The sequence below is a fragment of the Callorhinchus milii genome, unplaced genomic scaffold (assembly GCF_018977255.1).
Source record: "Callorhinchus milii isolate IMCB2004 unplaced genomic scaffold, IMCB_Cmil_1.0 Scaffold5, whole genome shotgun sequence".
Lineage (NCBI taxonomy): Eukaryota > Metazoa > Chordata > Chondrichthyes > Chimaeriformes > Callorhinchidae > Callorhinchus > Callorhinchus milii.
Genome location: NW_024704746.1, coordinates 43,622,825 through 43,643,506, shown reverse-complemented (window position 1 = coordinate 43,643,506; position 20,682 = coordinate 43,622,825). Strand labels below are relative to the sequence as shown.

The window sequence follows — 20,682 nt, the reverse complement described above, 5'->3', positions numbered from 1 at the left end:
AGTAGGAACCCAGCTGTTAGTCAATTAGCGGATCGTTTTCCATGGGTAATGGTTTGCATGTCAGCCCAGCACAGTTAGTAGAGCTCTCGCCTCTGAGTCAGATGGTTGTGGGTTCAAGCCTTACGTCGGGAATTGGAATCACATTGTCTAAGCTGACAATTCAATGCAGTGCTGAGGTTGTGTTGCATTGTCGGAGGTGCCTTCCTTCAGATGAGATGTTAAATCCGAGGTCCCATCTGCCTGTTCAGGTGGATGTTAAAGCTCCCATTATACTATTCGCAAAGAGAAGGGAGTTTCTCCTGGTGTCCTGGCTAACAATCACCCCAAAATAAAATTGGTCACTCCCTCCATGGCTGTTTTTGTGAGACATTGTTGTGCCAATTGGTTGCCACGCTTCATCCACAAAATACATAATCAATCCACTTTACAGTATATCCTGTGAAGCGCCTTGAGATGTCTCAATGACATGATAAGGCGCTATATCAAATGCAAGGGTTATTATTAAAACAGAAAATGCTGGAAGAATGACATTGCACCATCCTTCCTCCTGTTATCAAAATGAAGATGACAAGGCCAAATTATGGTTCGGGCAACTTCTTTTGATGACTACAAGAGGATGCATCGGTAGAAACTTTGGCAGAATCAGAGTGATAAGGACAAATGTTAAACATAACTCACCTCCTCTTAATATTAAAGTTTATTATTTAGGATTGTTCCCCAAGAAGGACCCAGAAAACTCTAGTGATAAGACCATAATTTAACCCTACTTCACTCCCTCCCCACCTTTAAAGCCCATCTAAAGATCCATCTTTTCAACCACAATTTCAATCAACTTTCCCTCACCCCCCCTCCCCAATCCTATCTAGCACCTACAAATGTTGACATGCCAGTGTAAATGTTCCAATATAGTGATTTCAATCATTTCACCCTGGACAATAGGAGTGTGCCATATGCACTTTTGCCAAATCAAAGCATTTGTACCATATGCTAAATAAAATACACACACCTGGCTGGAAAAACTCTATTTGTTGAGCAGAAGTACCCTACCATATTAACATGACAAGATGGGCAAGATCATGAAAAGAAAAACAAAATGCCACTGCAGTCCATCTTGATCTTGTTGCATGCTGAGTGCCCGATACCCAACAAAATAGTTTAAGCTTCCATTTTTTTTAAAAAAGAGGACACGCAAACAATGCACAATAATTTCTCCATCAGTAATTCATGCAACAGAGTAGCCCTCTTTTCAGTTAACAATTCGCAGCTAATGGAGCTATTGAACATGCCAGTCAAACATCAGAAGTGAAGGCATTAGGATAATCCATCTCCCTCCAGCAGAAATAGAACAGTGGAACTCTGTACCAGTTGACACAGACGCTCCAAAACAATCCACCATTTAGCTGCAAAGGACTGAGGTATCATTGTAATTTTTTTGATAATACTGTAAAGAGTGCATCACTGAAGATACTTTTATAATGTAGTAATAATACAGTTTTATACTTACTCTGGACAAAACATCTAATTCAAGCTCACCGCTCTACTCACTAAATACTCTTGTGCCTCTTATGAGCACCCAGAGCTCTTGTGTTCAGATCAGCTTTCAATTCAATCAGAAGAGATGGATTTGTATTGCTAATACTTCAGCTTCAACAGTGGGTTTTACTCTGTGAGCTTTGCGAAGTATAACAAAGCATTCATTAGAAGTGAACAACATGTCTCAATGATGTGGCAGACTAAGTGTGTGATGTGTAGAAATGTTTTGATTACAGCAAAGTTTATCGACATGCAGATGCTATGGGTGCCATTTCCAGGAGAGATGCAATAATTAAGTTGCTAGAGCTGTAGTTACATGCCAGTCATGGTGCTTTACACTCATTGTGTTGACGCCTTCAGTCATATGCATTGTCAAGTGATTAAATAACTGATGTTGCAGTCAGTAAATAGGAACATTGGAAAACAGGAGCAGCACGAGGCCTGTTCAGCCTATTCAGCCTGCTTCACCAGTTTATTCGATCTTGGCAGATCCATTAATCTCAATGTCCTGCCCTTTCACCGTACGCCTCAGCACCTCTATAACCCAAGTAGTACCTCTCTATCTCTCTTTTAAACATCCCGATTGATTCCATCACTATAGTTTTCAGGAGCAGGGCATTGCATGTCTTCACAACCCTGTGTGTGAAGAAATTCTTCCCAAGCTCAGTTCTAATCATCTTGGTTCTAACTTTAAGGCTCTGGCCCCTTGTAATGGATCCCTTCACCAGACAGAAGGGGCATCCACTATCTAACCTGTCAATTCCCTTCATTATTTTAAATACCTCAGTTAAATCTCCTCAGATGTTCTCAGGAATGACTATAAGCTTAATCTGCCCAGCCTCATATCATAGATAAATTCCTGCAGACCAGATTTCATCTCCACACCCTCTCTTGCATCAACTCAAAATGAACAAAATTGAACAAAACATCAAAGATCTAACAGTTTTAACAAATAAGGATTACCTCGGGCATCTGCTGCAATACAGGAGCTGATTTTCAACAAGTCTCGTTGAAAATCGAATATTGAAAAAATGGAATATCTGCACAAACTGAATTCTGTCACTTCCACTTCCTCACACAATGCAATACTTCTCTGGCCAGTTCTTAAGTTAATCAATCAGTGAAAATCATGAAGAAAAGTCACATCAGAAACCCAGCAGCTTACTATTAACCCAACATTGTGCTATATGGTTAAATTAATTAATTCTCCCTCTCCTTACGAAGTGCTATATGGTACTCCAGTCATCAAAGATTTGACACTGCTTGTTCAATGGAATTGAGTGCTTTGACATTTTGTACCAGATACCAATGCTCATTTTATACGTTGGTTGCATTTCTTACCTTAGTTTGATATCGAAATTCAAAATAAGTCAGCCGTCAACAGTGGCAAATGATACTTCTCCCTTCCCCTCCCCCAACAGTGCCCACTCCATCTCAGAAACTATTACCTGTAATCCAATGATCGCAAAGTGCAAATGCAATTGACCACCCGATTACAGCCTCAGTGCACCAGACAGCATAAAGAGTAGTGCACAACTGTTCATCACTTGGCTCTCTGTACAATTAGTCATGTCAAAGCCCTGCCCGCATAACCACATTGAGGCCATTGATCATTTCCAGCTCATGCTGTTACTCTCCCTGCAATTCACAGGCAAAGCCCAAATAAATAATTGAGAAACTGCAATTCGGGGAGCAGTGCACACATCTTTTCATCTTTATGCATTTGGGATGATAATCCAGCATTAAAATAGGTGGTCATGATGTCTGAGTGTTTTTATCATTGCGATATTAGTTGTTTTTTAAATAACATGACAGCCTATGAACTTCAAATATATAGAATCAGTCAACCCACAGAGGCAGAAGTCTCTGCAGATCAGCAGGGAACTTAAAGATTAATTGAATGCACACGTCAGTGTGTGAGTGAGTGTGTTAGGGTGTGAGAGCATTCGAACGTGTGTGAACATAGATATAGGCTGCTTGAATTTTAACAGGGTGACTTCTGTTGGCAAAGCGCTCCTTATAAATGATAACGTTTGCCTGCAAACGCAGTCACTGCAATTTATAACAAATACTGTGAAGTGCTTTGAGGCATCCTACCAATATGAAAGGCTCAATATCACTTGTAAGGATTTTTACTATGCCTTTGGCACCTCTCGGCTGGACTACTCTAACGCCCTCCTTGCCGGTCTCCCATCCACTACCATCCATAAAATCTAAAACATTCAAAACTCTGCCGCTCGCATTCTCACCCGCACTAAACTCCACTCCCCGATCACCCCAGTCCTTGCCAGACTGCACTGACTGCCTGTGCCAGAAAGGATCGATTTCAAGATCCTCACCCTTGTATTCAAGTGGTGCACTCCTCTGCATCTCCCTACCTCTCTGACCTCCTCTCTCCTCAAAACAGTACCCACTGCTTTCGTTCCTCCGGGTCTGGCCTCCTCCTCGTACCCCGAGTCCTCCTCTCCACCCTCGGCGGCCATGCCTTCAGTCACAATACCCCGAGGCTCTGAAACTGCCTTCCTCACTCCCTTCACCTCGCTCCCTCCCTTCCCATTTTCAGGTCTCTGCTGAAGACCTTTCTCTTCGACTGCACCTTTGGTCACCTTCCTCCCCCTCCCCCTGGCTCGGCGCCGGGATCCGTTACTGTAAAGCGCTCTGAGACGCTGTCCGGCGTGGAAGGCACTATGTAAATCCAACTTGTTGTTACACCTTTTTTATACTGAGAAAATAAATGTTACAATCAAGCATGTTTGTTTACCTTCATTGATAGATTTTTGGATGGTAGAGACTAAATACCCACATGAAATATACTAAAAGAATGTTACAGCACTCACTGCACACAATTTTGATAGCAGATCAGGTGATTGCTCCCACCCCCACAATTCTTTCGATAATATTTGGGATGAATTCAGCAGCACGTCCAAAAATGCTCAGTTGTTCTGCCAAAGACTGAGATGGTTGCAGCTGTGCTTAAAGCAAGGCTGAACAAGAGTGCATTGATCGTTGCTAATAATGCAGAGTTCTCAGCATCGACCCCCAATATTTGATGTGACTGCAGATGGAGAATGGCAGAACCGCCTCAGCCATGTTACTGTACTCCACTCCACAGAGACTGGAGCACAGAACTGGAACTGTTATCATTTGTTTTTGCTTGGTCAGCCAGGCATGTGACACTTGAGGAATCCCATCAGAATGCTTAAGAGTATCCAAACCAAACAGAGTTCCAGGCAGGCCACCTACACATATCCAATTGTGCCGAAGGGGAACCCGTTAAAATTGTAATGTAGTTATAATGGGAAGGGAAGAAAGGGGCTTACATGCATTACCGCCTTTGTGCTTAACGACAAATCTGCTTCAGATTTACATGAGAACCACTCTACGCCACACCCTGGCAACTTCTTGCAAAGTGAAGTTCTTCGCTACATAATGAAGTTCAAAAAGCACCTGATCTGTGTCACTGGTGCACAGCTACTGCTGAAAGAGCTTCTGACGTAAACAGCCTTTTCTCCACACAGTCTAGTTCAGCTGCGATGAGATATCATGTTCCAAGCCTTACCAGTATGTTCAGGATTGATTTAAAAGAGAGAGGAGTTTTTCCTGGTGTCCTGGCTAACAACCCCCCAAAAATCCATCATTCACATCATGGCTGTTTGGCGGACATTGCTGTGTACAAATTGGCTACCACATTCACCTACAAATACAGTTACGACACTTTACAGTATATCCTATGAAGCGCTTTGAAGCTTCCTCCCAACATAAAAGGCATTATACCAAATGTAAAGATTATGATTTAACACTCTGATAGAGCACAGAATATAGCTCAAGGCTATTTATGGTTCAATATTTTTTCGCCAAAAAAAACAATCTGAGCAGTGCAATTGTATTTTTTTTGGAAAATATATGTGCATTACTTTGTAAGATCAGAGTCTCATTTATCATTTCCATTGTGGCAAAAATCAGGCAAATGAATCAATCAATCACCCTGTCACTCCAGTTGGCACCATGGTACAAATGGAATGAAAATAAATCAATTTGAAATACCTAAAGAAAATTTAGCTACCACAATGTACCTTTGCTTAACAGCATATGGAACAAAGATGTTTTCAATTCAAAATGTGTATTTTTTATTATGGGGAGGCAGGCAGAAACTTTTGAAAATTGCCTGCTATTCTTTTGTATTAGGTTTGCAGTGTCTTGCAGGCAATATTTTGACAAAATTACCTCAAAAGTACAGCAGAGAATTGTTCAATGTGAACAATTTCTGAAAACTGGTTGTTGAAGATTAGAAGAGGTCCTTCAACTCGGCTCCATGTTGTCAGTAATTAGAGAGCGTAATGACAAAGTGGGTGCACCGCAAATAACACATGCTGATGTTAGGTCAGAAAATAATTGGAAAATGTCATACCATACACAAGTACTTCAAAAAGTTCAAGATAAGAGGCCCAACACATAAGGAAGAACAGTTGATCCTTATAATGGCTTTAGAAAGTTATTTATGCCCTAATGCAATGCTTGAATGTGTTCAAATTAACATGCAAATAAAGCACTTGAAGCTTATATTCTGTTTTTTGGACGATGAATCCCAATTTAATTGTTCTAAATGTCAGAGCAGCATCCTCACAATGGTTCTTGGCTCTTTCAAAGTGCTACAAAAAGTAAACCTTGAACGATACTTTAGGATGCACTGAGACAGAATAACAAAGGAACATAAGGTGAGAATTGCAAAGAACAATTTCAGGACAGACACCAGGAGGTTTTTCTTTACTTAAAGGATAATTAACAACTGGAACAGGAAGCCAGGGAAGGTGATTTAGGCCAGGACATTGGACACATTTGAAAAGCAGCTTGATCCTGTGATGGGGGAAGGGTATACTAATAGTAATCCTTGCATTTGATATAGCGCTTCACATCTTCTCGACGTTTGAAACCGCTTCACAGAATAGACTGTAAAGTGAATTGACCGTATACTTGTGGGCGAAACGCAGCAGCCAATTGCACACAGCAGTGTCCCACAAACAGTCTTGGATTAAAATGACCATTATATTATTGTTTTTTGTTTTTGAGGGATTATGGAGGGATGAGATTGGATGGCCTGAAGAGCCTTCTTCATCTAAATCAATCTTGTGATAATAATAATCATTGCATCTTATGTCATTGAGATATCTCAAAGTGCTTCACAAGATATACTGTAAAGTGATGTGACTGTGTCTATTTGGTAGGTGTATTTTGTGAAATCTGGAAACAGAAGGATTCTGGCTGTCTGGTTGAAATTTTATATCGGATTTATGGACTTCCTAGAATCTGCTTGCAAATTCAGAGAGCTGAATTTCAAAGGAAATGGAGAAGATGTTCAATGACGTGATCACCAATGATCACAGCCACAATAGCCAAGAACAGAGCTGCAGTTGTGGGTCTTCTTCTGAACCCCTGCCCCTTGATTCTAATTTCTGTGTCTTACATGATTGTCATGACAAAATACACAATCACTACATTTAACAATATATGTTAAGTGTAGCTCTGAGATGTCCTCCCGACATGAAAGTCTCTGCAACAAAAGTAAGGATGACAATCGTTATTTGTCATTGAACTTGTTATTGTCATTGGTGGTGAATTGCAGTTGGAGCCTAACTCCATCATCCAGATTTCCATAATTTTTTTTTAGAAATAGGTGAAAATTCAGCAACACTGGAGTACTTGATTGATATATTTCTCAAACGGAATCCGGGCTAAGTGTTAGAAAGTTAGTGTAATATTGCATAATTCTCAGAGTTTACAGTGAGTTATATTATGCATGAAAATAATCCAGTGCAGTTGTGACTGAAGTACCTGCAGACAATCCTCTTCAAAGGCCCATAAAATGTGCTGAGATAACAGGCTGTCAGGGGGAAAATGTGATGGAGTTACGATATTCAATCAGGTAATCTAATTGTTAACCATTAGAAAGTTGACACTGAATACATAAAAACAGATTAATGCATTTTATTTACTGATCATTTTATTTACCAAGGCAATGAAAGATAATAGTTTTGACTATTGGCAATAAGGCAGCAGCATGGGTTGCTGGTTTAAGAATATTTCAAGTTTGTAATTTTACACTCACCTGAGTCAGACGTTGTGGGTTTTAAGTCCCTCATCAGACTTTGAGCTCATGGTGTCGGCTGAAACTCCAGGGATGTGGGGGATGGGGAATGCTGTATTTGCTGCAGGTGACATCTTTCAGATGAGATGCTAAACTGGGGTCCCTGCCTGTGCTTGACACCTGGTCCATGAGGACCTTCAGCACAATGCACTACTATAACCAGAGAAATTTACAGGTCATTCGGCCCATCGGGCTCGTGCTGGGTGTGTAAAAGAGCTGCCTGTTGACTGCACCACCACAGAAGTTCTTCACTCCCTTCTGCTGTTATTCCACTTGAACCTTCCAGCCACAGGCTTGTCTACTGCAGGAGTCTCCAATTATATGATCGCCGTTAGTTGGCGCTGTCGAGTACGATCAAAAAGATGAGAGGAAGGAGCGAGAGAACCGTGTAAATATTGAAGAAAAGCCAGATGCACAAAGTATTTCATGCACCTGGAAATAAAAATATAAAAACTTTTTTGTTTCAACTGCAGTAAATGGCTCTGATTGACTGGCTGGAGACCTCTGGTCCATTATAACTTAAGACCGACAAAAAAAAGGCTTGAAAATGTATGTCTGGTGTAGCTCAGTTTTAGATGGAAGCAAACTTTAATGCTCTCACCATCCACACGGCTTAGAAGTCAGGAGTTCAGCTTCATTTGAACCACCCACAAACTAAATTCTTGGCAGGCGGGGATGAGCGACTCTTGCTCAGGAAAGCAACGTGAGCAACTGAATGGCACTGGGACTGTTTGGCACTGGGAACGTCAATGTGTGGTCTGATCAGAAACAGCCATTCAGCTGGTTGCTAACACTACTGCAAAATTCTTTCCATGTCCCATATGTTATCTATTCTCAATGCCTCCACACACACAGGCACGCACACACACAGGCACGCGCACAGGCACACACACAGGCACACCCGCACACACAGGCACACAGTGGCGCGCACACGCAGGCAGAGGCGCGTGCACGCAGGCAGAAGCGTGTGCACGCAGGCAGAGCCACGCGCGCACACACAGAGGCGCACGCACACACAGAGGCGCACGCACACACAGAGGCGCACGCACACACACGGGCAGGCGCGCGCACACACGGGCAGGCGCGCACACACACGGGCAGGCGCGCACACACACGGGCAGGCGCGCACACACACAGGCAGGCGCACACAGGCACGCATGCACACACAGGCACACACACACACAGGCGCTGGCGCACACAAGTACACACATAGGCACACGCACGCACAGGCACACACACACACACAGACACACAGGCACATACACAGGCCACACACACACACAGGCCCACACACACACAACACACTAGTATTAGGTGTAGGAGAAACTCACAACTCACAAGAAATGGTTAGAAAGATGGCACGGCACCAGTCCAAATGCAATGTTTTCTCGGTTGCCAGTTTACAATTGGCAAGAAAGCAAAACTGAGAGATGCACTTGACTTCTGGAATGCCACCAAAAAACAATGCATAACAGTAAAGTCATATTTCACAAAATCAAGCTCTCTACAAATGGGAGCTGAACTTTAGATTCATCTGAGTCCCACTAGATTACACAAATAGGTCACTGGATTTTTGCTTAAATGCCCTTCAACTCAGAGTGAATCAGCAAAGGTAGAAATCTATCAAAAGAGGAAATGCCGTGAGGCAAAAGAGGAATACATTTTCACACATTGACGGAAATGTATGATGCATGGCATAGAACATACCTAAATTAGCATACAATTATTCCAGTTTCACAACTGGATTTAATTGTTTAAGCAATTCAAACAAGCCTTCATTTCCACTTAGTAGCCTAAACCTTCCTGAAACAAATGCCCAACCAGGTGTTGAAAACGTATGCGTTATTCATGGCTACTGGATATACTGCATAATGTGTTCCAAAACCACTCATTGGACCCGTTTCCATTCAGAGTTATTGCTGGCAAATGTGACTTCCAGCTGCTGTGAACCTAATTAAATAAGAGGACTTAAATGACATAAACTCCTGAAAATTCTGCAGAGAATTCTTGAACACATGGTAATTCAGTGGCCGCTTAGTTAGTGCAGTTTAATAAAATGAATAAATAAAAACAGATGCAGAATATTAAAACAGTAACTAATTTTGAAAAGTATTTAGTCTTTTGTTTGCACCTTGAAACAAAACAATCAGTCCAGGAGGAAACAAGACAAAACACTGCCACAAATGAAACCACCTCAGGACCTCCACCCATTTATTCCAACATACCCAAGATATATTGGTCATGAAAGGGGCAACATGTCCTGTCGTGGCAAGTGAATAACACAATTACGGCAACTTTGCAATCTAAGTCTTACAGGTAACAGTTCATGAGGCTGAGACTACTGTACTGTCACACAGTTTCTCGTTAGATTATTTTAATTGTTATATCCAAATTGTATGTGCTACTATAATAAACACAGAAGTTGCTGCGAACACTCAGCAGGTCAAGTCCATGGAGAGAGGAAAGTGAATTAACATTTCAGGTCGACGAAAGGTCCATCAACCTGAAATGTTAACTCACGTTCCTCTCTCCATAGATGCTGCCTGACCTGGTTAGTGTTCCCAGTAACTTCTGTTTTTATCTCAGATTTCCAGCATCTGCAGTATGTGCGACTAGGTTCAGTATATCCAAATCAATGCTTCACGTCTCAAACTGCTTTTGAGTGCATGCTTACAGCACTTTACTGGAGAGCTCATCCATATTTAGTCTGCCACTTGAATACAGCATATTCAGAATCCCTTGTCACTGGGTCTAATGAGCCATAATTGCACATGCATTTTAATAAGCCAATTGCAGCTTGCAGCTGCTACTATCAAAAGTCATCCAAATTGATGATACTTGAAAAATGGGGAATAGCAGACTTTTCCAACATAATAAGTCGTCACTACACTTTACTGTATATCCTGTGAAGCACTTTGATACACCCTCCCAACATGAAAGGCAATAATTCCAATATAAGGATTATTTTATCGTGAGATACCTAATAGAAACGTGACTCCAGTTCTCACTGTTAACACAATTCATTTCTGCTGGATTAATTACCCAATAAGCTCCATTCCAAAACTGTTGAAACACACAAAATCCAAAAGCAAGTCAACCTTTTCTAAAGCTAAAAATAATTTTACTGAAACATTTAAAACGCTGGTATTGGAAATGTGAAAAAACTGGTCCACAGTTGAGTGTAAATTGTAACGTCAATCAACATTCACCTTCAAAGCTAAAAATAGGATATTGTGAAATGGAAAGTTAATCACTGTAATTTTACAACCACATGAATGCAGGAATCAGAAAAAGCAATTATCTTCTATTTTATCAAATTATCGCATTCCCAGAGCGGATTTGCAGCTTTGAAAAAGACAATGGAAATTCATTCTAGAAAATTGTGCTTAGTGTATCAGGAAATCAGAACTAATCAAAGCTAATGCACATTACGTTCACTTGAGCAACCTTGCCACTCAAATTCAGTGTGAGTTATAATCTCTAAAATCAGGACAGAATCAAGAGACTTGCAAAGTGAAGAGGACCATGAGATTGGGAGAAGGTAGCTCTTTTTTAGGGCAATAAATTTGTTCTGTGTTCAAATAACAAAGGCATCAGTACTGGCTCAGGAAGGGAAAATTCACTTCGTACCTTCTCCCACAAAGCTCGCCTTTTAACATCGAATCAAAGCGGATGGCTGAATTCAGCGTAAATATGTAGATTTAATGGGAATATGTTTCTCCCCTGTATTACACATCTTTCCGAGGACTCCCCTACACCCAACTTGCAAGTTCCTTGTAAATTTAGAATCAGATTTAGAAGTTATTCTTGGCTCTTGACAACTGAACAGAAATCTGTCGGAACTCACTGAAACACTCTTTGAAAGTCAAGAATCGAGTTATGATTGCAGCTCTGGACCCAAATCATCCTGAGGGCAACAAGGCATTATGGATGACTGGTTCTGATGTACTGGATTTCAGGCAGCAGATGAACTTAGCTCTGCTGGTCCAAATTCCACTTGAACAATCATTTCTACCTTACGGTGGTTCTCTTTAAGGATCGAGTTAACATGTCAAACTAAGAGGGTAACTTATGTTCTACTATTTTTGTGGAATGCAGCTTCTTTCTCAATTGGACCACATCTTGGATATCTCAACTGGACTGCATTAAAATCATTGCAAAGAGAGACAATAGATTGTCAAAAATGTTGTCCGTACTAAATGAGAGAACAACATGCCTGGATGAAATGTGAATCTACCTGTCGTGCATCAGTTCTCAAGGAAGGAGAAGAAAGATGGTGGACACAAGCCAATTCAGCCAAAAGGATTCAGAAATATAACACTATCCATGTTCAACAGAGGTGGCTGAGACCACAGAGAAAATTGTCATTCTGGCTCAGGTGGTTGCACTCTTGCCTCTGAATCAAAAGGTGTTGGTTCAAGCCCCGCCTTGGGATTCTGAGCTCACATAGTCCAAGCTGACACTCCAGTGATATAATGGAACAGAGATAAGAAGTTGATCCCTCTGCTAACCCCATGTTGATCTTTTGAAAGAAACCAAAACATGTTTCACAATTTTGTCTTGCAGTCACATAAAAGCAGTTTCTCAAAATGTTTCACACTCACAATGATTGACCTGAACATTTACTATGAAAGAGCTTCACAACAGAGTTCAAGATTTTGTTAGAAATATAGCTGTTGCGATTTGAATTGCACCCCCCACAAAATATACAGTCAATCCACTTTACAGTATATTCTGTGAAGCACTTTGGAGATGTCTTAACAACTTGATAAGGTCCTATCAAATGCAAGGATTATTATTACTATTGTTATTATTCACTTCCTCTCCTGTTTGACAAGAGGTACTCCCTAAAGTTTAAAATAATCTTGTTTTCAACTGTTAATTTATCTTACTATAAATAATAATACTTCTTGCAATTGATATTATATCTTATTTTATCATCCAAATGTCTCAAAGCACTTTGCAGTATTTTTACCACCAAGTGTAATGTGCTTAGAGGGCAATTCAGCAGCCAATTTGCACACAGCAATGTCCCACATATAGCCAATGAAATAAAGGACCAATTTTACCTGTGGGATTTGTGTCCAGAACACTGGGAGAAAATCCTTTCTCCTTTTAAATAGTGGCATAGGATCTTTAATGTTCACCTAAACAGGAAGACATCTCGGTTTAACGTCTCATGCGAAGGATAGCACCCCTGACAATTCTTGGCTCAGTTGGTAGCAGCCTTGTCTTTGGATTTAAACCCATATCAGGACTTAGTGGTCAAATTCCAGGCTGAAACTCCAGTGCAGCAATGGGGCAGTATTTATCTGTGCCAGTGAAATTTTAGGATCCTGTGACACAGATAGAACAGAAAAGAGAATTTCTCCAAGTGTCCTGGCCAACAATCCCCAATATAATCTGGACATTCACTTCATGGCTGTGTGTGGGACATTGCTGTGCAGAAAATTTGCTCCAGCATATGCCACATTCATTCTATGTGACAGTAGCCTGTATAGCATATCGATACTTTGACAATGTAGGTGCAATATTAAACGCAAGAATTAATATAAAATTATCTATGCTGTGTGATTGAATTAGCAATCCGAAGTGGGAACATTCAGGTCTAAAATTGGAGACTTATTTCAGACAGCTATTTCCTAAAAATAAAATAAAGGTGCCTACAATCAAATTGAAAAGCAGACTCCATCTCTGCTGGTCCAACACCATTTGAGAGTTCCTGCAATGGAAATTCAGTCACGCTGTTGAGGTGGGTAAAGATCTTCAAACAACAACAAAAAGTACAATTGAATGAGATGAAAATATCTGCAAGGAGACAAATCCTGACAATCTCAGCAAGCCTCAGGGACACATTTGCTGGACAATCACTGAACTTTGGCTTAAAACAAATTTTCTACTTATGTGGCCGTACTCCCAGAGATTGGAAAATTTACTGATGTGTAGCAATTAACATATACTCTCTGCCAAAGGTGGATAAATTTACCAACAGCTGGAGAATGATCCCTCCCAGCCAACCCCCTTTTTATAGTTTTAAGGTCTGGAACAGCAGAATATCATTCTTGGATCTTGTTCGTGTGACTGGGTGAAACAACAATCTGTATTGAAATCACACTAACATTTTCAACTCCTTCTTGAATTGAATGCAACAATTCAAGAAATCAGTAACTTCAAATAAATCTCAGTTTACAAACAGTGCCATCCCGTGGCTGAAATTAGTTGCTACAAGAAATACACGGCTGATATCATGTATGGCAGCAATCAATGGATGGTGGAACTTAGGGCTGCATATTTCTGGATGATCTGCAGCCTATGGAGGCTGGAGTTGGGGAGGCCAACAAGCAGGGAGTTTGCGTAGTTGAGCATGGATGTTATGAATGCATGTTTGAGCATCTCGGCAGCCTGCAGTACGAGACAATGGCAGAGCCAGGAAATGTTGCGGAGGTGGGCGAAGGCAGAGCGGGTCATGGCAAGGATGTGGGGGAGAAAGGACGGTTGAGGGTCAAACAAGACACCAAGCTTCCGGACTGGCTCTGTGAATGGAGTGTGGATCCTTGTGTGTTGATGCTGTCAGTTGCTGAGGAATGGCGAGGGAGTCGCGAAGGAGAGTGACCAAGGAGGATAGGTCATTGCGGGAGGAAGCCCAGCAGGGTGAGGAGTTCAGATGACTCCAAAGCAGGGGAGAGAGTGGAGATTTTTTTCCAGGAGATGGAGGTGGGTTGGGCGGCGATGGGGCGAGGGATTGAGGGGTCAAGGACGATGAAGTAATCGTCTCTACCAACTCTACCTTTCCTCCTCTACTCTCAACTCCACGACCACCGATGTCCTGACAGCTGCCTGTCCGACATCGAGTCCTGGACGAGAGACAACTTTCTTCAGCTCAACGTGCAAAAAACCGAGGCCCTCCTGATTGGCTCGCGTCAGCGCCTCCGCACCTCAGGCGCTGACACCATCAGCATCCAAGGCTGCACTCTCCACCTCTCAAAGCCAGTCAGGATCCTCGGCGTTTTGTTCGACCCTGAGCTGTCCTTTCTCCCTCACATCCGCACCACAACTGGCACCGCCTTCCATCACCTCCGGAACATCGCCAGACTACGGCATTACCTCACCCCTCACGCGGCTGAAACCCTGGTCCATGCCTTTGTCACCTCAAGGCTGGACTATGGGAACGCTCTCCTCGCCGGCCTTCCCGCCACCTCCCTCCACAAGCTGCAGGTCATTCAGAACTCTGCAGCTCGTGTACTGTCCCGCACCAGGTTTCGGGAACACATCACTCCCACCCTCGCTCGCCTCCACTGGCTCCCCATCCCCCAGAGGATTGATTTCAAGATCCTCATCCTCACCTACAAGGCCATTCACGGCCTTGCTCCCTCCTACCTCTCCAACCTACTATCCCCCTACCTACCTGCCCGTACCCTCCGTTCCTCCGGCTCCGGTCTGCTCCACGTCCCCCGCCCCAATTGCCCTACCATCGGTGGTCGGGCCTTCAGCCTCTCAGCCCCGAGGCTCTGGAACTCCATCCCCCAGTGCCTTCGCCTTGCTTCCTCCCTCTCCTCCTTCAAGGCCAGTCTCAAAACCTTTCTCTTTGACCGAGCCTTCAGCTCCCCTCTCGACTCTCTTCCCTCTTCTCGCTCCCTCCCTCCCCTCACCCTGACCATTTCCCCCCTCCTCGCTCCCTCCCTTCCCTCCCCTCACCCTGACCATTTCCCCCCTGCTCGGGTCATGACCCAACTGTGCAGCGCCTTGGGACGTCCTCCTGAGGTGAAAGGCGCTTTATAAATGGAATCTTGTTGTTGTTGTTGTTGTTGTAATGGTCCGAGATAGCTTTGTCGGTGATGGTGAGGTCCGAGATGCTGAGGCCCTGGGTAATCACCAGGTCCAGCAGGTGTCCATGAATATGGGAGATGGAGTGAGAGGATTGGAGAGGAGAGAAGAGAGAAGTCAGCAGAGATAGAGCAGGAGAAGGTGACCTGAAGGTTGAAGTCGCCTAGGATGCGGAGGTGTTCGGATCAGAGGGAGAGGGAAGATAGGAGGGTGGAGATATCTGAGAGGAAGGCGGGTGAGGATTTGGGGGAACGATAGACAAGGAGGATTTTGAGGGAAAAGTTGGAGGGATTGGTAGAGGGTAAGGTGCTCAAAGGACTGGAAGATTCCGGAGGAGTAAAGGAATAGTACGAGTGACTGGGAGATGAGAGCCACCCCGCCACCATGGTGGTTAGGTTGTGGGGTATGGTGGAAGATGTATTCGGGTGGTGTAGCCTCTGTCAGGGGGAAGGTGTCACCTGGTCATCCAGGTTTCGGTGAGGATGTCTGGGTTTTGGTCGACAATGGGGTCTTGGATGGTGAGCGTTTTGCTGGAGAGGGAGCGGACGTTTTGTAAGCTGATATGGAGGGGACAGCTGGTGGTAGAGGAAGGGGCGAGACAAGGGGGGGAGGGGGAGGATTGACAGGGAGGGTGGGGATGTGTGATAAGGGAGGAGAGGTTGCCCCTAGGCCAGGGACCAATGCGCCTTGTGCCAGAGGTGGGGGCTTGGGCAGTCAGGGTTGGACAGCCAGTGGCATCTGCCACGGAGGTTGCAACGGAGGATTCACAGGTTGGAGCAAAGGGAGGCTATCGGATGGAAGAGCAGGGAAAGGAGGCGGAGAGAGCGGTGAGAGAGAAGGATTGAGCGGGAGTAGTGGAGGATAGAGGACAGGAGTGGGAGCACTTTTGGGAGAAGCAGCTTGGGTTGGTGGCAGCAGCCAAAATGCCGAGACAGAGTCGACTGAGGGGGTGGGGCATGGTAGGGCAGCATAGCACCCGCTGGCATGGGTCATGGGTATTTTACAGTAAAACGGATTTTACTACACTACTAGGATTCCACCACAATGATATGAACATTTAATTTGATTCCAAAATTGTTTTATCACTGCAAATCCAAGAGCAATTTTATTTGGGAGTGAAAAGTCTACAGATCAGAACAGAAATACATTATTGTGTTGTTGTGGGTGTCCTGCCCGAACTCCATCGCATCGTTAAGCAAAAAGAAATGAATCATTTGTACTCATATTGGCTACATTCAACAAGAACCACCTGCATTTACATAGCACCCTTTACTGTGGGTAGCTTCTCGCAGTGCTTAACAATGGCAGAACTTGACACAGAGCTGGGAGATAGGAGAGGCGACTGTTGGCGGGTCAAAGAGGAAGTTCTTCAGATGCGATTTGAAGATAGGCCAGAGTGGAACAACGAAGCGGGGGCAAGGCAGTATTTCAATCAAAAACAATTATTAGTAAACAGGAAATCCTTGCAAAATACTTGAGTACAGAACTCCTGCTCCCAACATTTTTTCCCATCATTTGAAATACCACTGATATAATCAACCTAACAACCTAACAAAATAACCTCTTAAGCTACCTGCCCTTTAAAGAATAATAATAATCCTTGCATTTCATGTAGCGCTTTTCATGTCTTCTAGACGTCTCAAAGCGCTTTACAGAATATACTGTAAAGTGAATTGACTGTACATTTGTGGGCGAAACGCCAATAAGATTGATTGGTATACTTTATGTCACATGGGGTCAAGAAAGAATCAATCAGGATTCATATAATATTTCTCTCTCTTCATTCCTGCTTTCACAGCAAACACAATTTTTATTCAGTCGCATTAATGCATTGTTTTCTTGCTTGATTTTTTCCCTTGTTTCCGATAAACAATAAACCCATTGAGCTAAGATTTGAGGATTTTAAATGCACGGCAATTGATGCACAAAGCATATTAAAAAAATGTAATCTATCCTCAATGCATGATTACCTCTGACTCAAGTGGTAGGAGGTCAGGAAGTAGCATTAAGAGTGTATCTGGCATCCCCTCAAAGTACTGAAAGAAGCCAAATTTTTGTTTCTGTCTGAAAGGATCATGTCTCTTTTTGGGATTATGCCCGCAGAGAAGTAAACCCTGACATGGCCCTCATTCAGTTTCATCCACACGGTGCCTGTTCACTGTCAATGTACAATACTACTATTGTAATACATACAGTATTATTACATAATATTATATTTATTATGTAGTCATATTTACTATAATCATCCTTACATCTGATACAGCACCTTTCACTTTCAGAGGACGCCTCAAAGTGTTTCACAGACGTCCTTCCAACGTGAAACATGCTATATAAATGTAAACTGTATTGTATTTTGTGAATTGCAAATGAGCATTAGACAAGCTGAAAAGCTCTGTAGATCTGCAGTATTATCACCAGGCTGTCCAACACTGAAATCATTAGTGGTATCTTTTCAATTACAATACATTTAAAGAACTGTTTAAGGAATAATGGTTCAAGCACCAAAGAAAATTACTATGATAAATCAGTCCGGACTTGCTGTTTAATCAACGTTACTTCATTATTGATAAGTACTGTGCAGGCCTGCTATAATGTTTCACTTTAGCTTAGATTCGCTGAATCGGTGTTACACTGTGGACCCATTCATTCATCGTGTGTGCAAGCGGACTTGCTGTGCACTGGCTCGCTGGCCGCCATTCATAAATTCAGAGATAATGTTGACATAACTTCTTGCTTTGCTGCGCAAACACAAACCAGGAAGTGATTTTGGCAGCAACTTCCCATGCAAACAAAAATAGTCAATTTCTAGGTCATCAGCAATATTGCAGTGACCTGATGACCTGTAAGTTTGCCCTTCTTTCTTGTAGCTCAGATACCAGCAGAATTTGTTGAATTCAGTCTTAACTTTGAAGCCAGCATTTGCAGTTCTTGAAATAAACTTACAGACAATTGGCTTCAAAATGAAGGCAATGTTAAAGAAGTTGCCTAATTCTGGACCCTCTGAAATGCTATAAATTAGCATTTTGAAAAATAGTTTGTCTCAACTGTCCCATTAACACGCCCCATCTCAACCCTCCCTTGCCCCACCACCACACTCATTCATTCCTTTGTAAATGCTCCTGTGCTGACATGTTTTGATGCAAGTGTACGAGCTTGGAAATGGCGCACATTGTGCAGGAGATGAATTGATATCAGTAGAAAAGAAAGGAAGCTCCACACGCTGTTCAACTGCCTCACAGGGTTCAACAACTCTCCCGAGCTGGCAGTGTTTAGAGCCACTCATTAAACGGCAAGTACTCATGACCACAATCTCAAGACAGAGATAAAATGCAACACCTTAGGCTTGGTGGATTTGGGAAACCTAGAAGCATTGCTGTGAAAAGTGCTGCAAAATTTACATTACATTGGTCATCAGTGGCTCAAGAAATAAGACAGACATGTACTCTTTCACCCCTAAAATATGTAACTGCTGCAGCCATCTGTCCTGGACTGACTTGCCCAATGCCACGAATCGCAGATGGCTATGGAAACAGCATGCCACCTTCATATTATCCTATTTCATTCCTATTTTAAACTGGTGGAGGTGATGCAGTATTGCTTCCAGCATGAGATCAATGCAAGAAAACAGAATGGATTTATACTGCTCATGAAGTGCAGACCCAGCTGTCAGACAACAGTGAAGTGTTGGACAGGTAATGTACAAATTTGAGTGTTTGTGAAAATATCAAACATGGGATCCTGAGGCAGCTTTTCAAGACCGAAAGCACACTTTAAATTTTTATTTGCAATCTAAGTAAACAAGACAAGCAGGTAGGGCAAAAAAGCTATTGTATTGATTCACAGGGCTTGTATTTGTACTGCAGAGATGTAAATCACTGTTGCTCGTGGACCATTTTCTCAAAGCATCGAGAGGCATAAAGGCACTACTTTGCAATCAAGTGTTGTTAATTATACTGCGTTTGCATGAGGGCAGTGAGTCCAGAGGGATTTGCGCCTACAAACCCCAAGTTGGAGGCAAAAGCCACACTCCAGCTCAATTTGCACTGGTTGAACCTATATTTACATTGGCCAAGTGCTGTATGTGCAGCATATTGCTGCAAAATGACACAACTTTTAACAGGATGAATAAATATTGTTGGGTTTGGTAATTCTTGAAAGAAATGTGCTTGGCTCAAGTGACACTCTGCACAGTAGAAATGCTATTGCAGTCAGGAAGAACTTAGGTATTGTGGAATTAGGTTTTAAGCAAATAGTTCGATGACACCCTCTTCCTTTCCCTATCAGACACATGCTAAAGACGCATGGATCTACAAGACTCCACCAAAATAGTTGCGGATCAGCAGATAAAAAGGTGTTGAAGTGTGACTTTAAGACGCTACGCTGTTGAACATCCCCTCCAGCCCTGCCTAAATTGATTGGGCACCTAAACTGCATTTGGTGCTTCATTTTTTTCCAAGCTGAGCTGAAACATTTCTTAAATGAGTCTTTTTCAAGAAATTGTGAAAAACTTTAAAATTTAAAAGATTTTTTAAATACATATTCGCATATTATGAACACCAATGTGGCAATGATTATAAGCAAAGAGGTTTATGAAACTGAAAATGAATTGTTCCTACCGTGGAAGACAAGATCATCGGCAGCAAGGACATTCGAAGGATGAAATGTTCGGAGGGCGAAGGTTCCAAGCTGGCAATACAAAACCTGCGGAAACAGGAGAGGACGAGCTCAGCTATGCTTTCAATGGTTGGTGACCATAAGCTGGAGAGTGCAAACACAATGGGCAAAACAGCCACATGCAGGCTTAAATAAACGAGCTGCAATTGTCAAATTTACATCAGAAATGGAAACTTACTAAAGAACGGGTGGAGATGATCCAACACCCAAATGATTAAGAATCTATGAAAATAACACTGAGTCATATCCTACAGCAAGTTCAACCCAACCTCTTTGTACAGCAAACGGTCCAATTATCAGGAATGACGCTGTGGACCTTGATATTTTAAATGCACAAATTAGTTCTGTTTTCTAATTTTTGCATTCAATGACGGAAGGCTTATGAGCACAAGGGCATGGAACACTTTCCCCTTTTGGTATCCAGTATCAGCATCTGCACTGGCAGACTGGATTCAGCATGTGAAAGGTGAAACTTCCCCAGCTCTGCTCCAACAATCTGCTTTACTCAC

General features: G+C 42.6%; 1 protein-coding gene across 2 annotated transcripts in view; it reads right to left on the bottom strand.

Annotated features, from left to right (window-relative positions):
- The window catches only part of cntn1b (contactin 1b), a 259,706-nt gene extending 239,537 nt beyond the window's left edge, over nt 1–20,169 (bottom strand). For both annotated transcript variants that reach the window (XM_007894635.2, XM_042335104.1), the window contains exon 1: nt 20,116–20,169. The gene's annotated coding sequence lies outside the window, so the exon portion shown is untranslated. The remainder of the gene's footprint in view (nt 1–20,115) is intronic.
- Between the last annotated feature and the right edge of the window lie 513 nt (nt 20,170–20,682).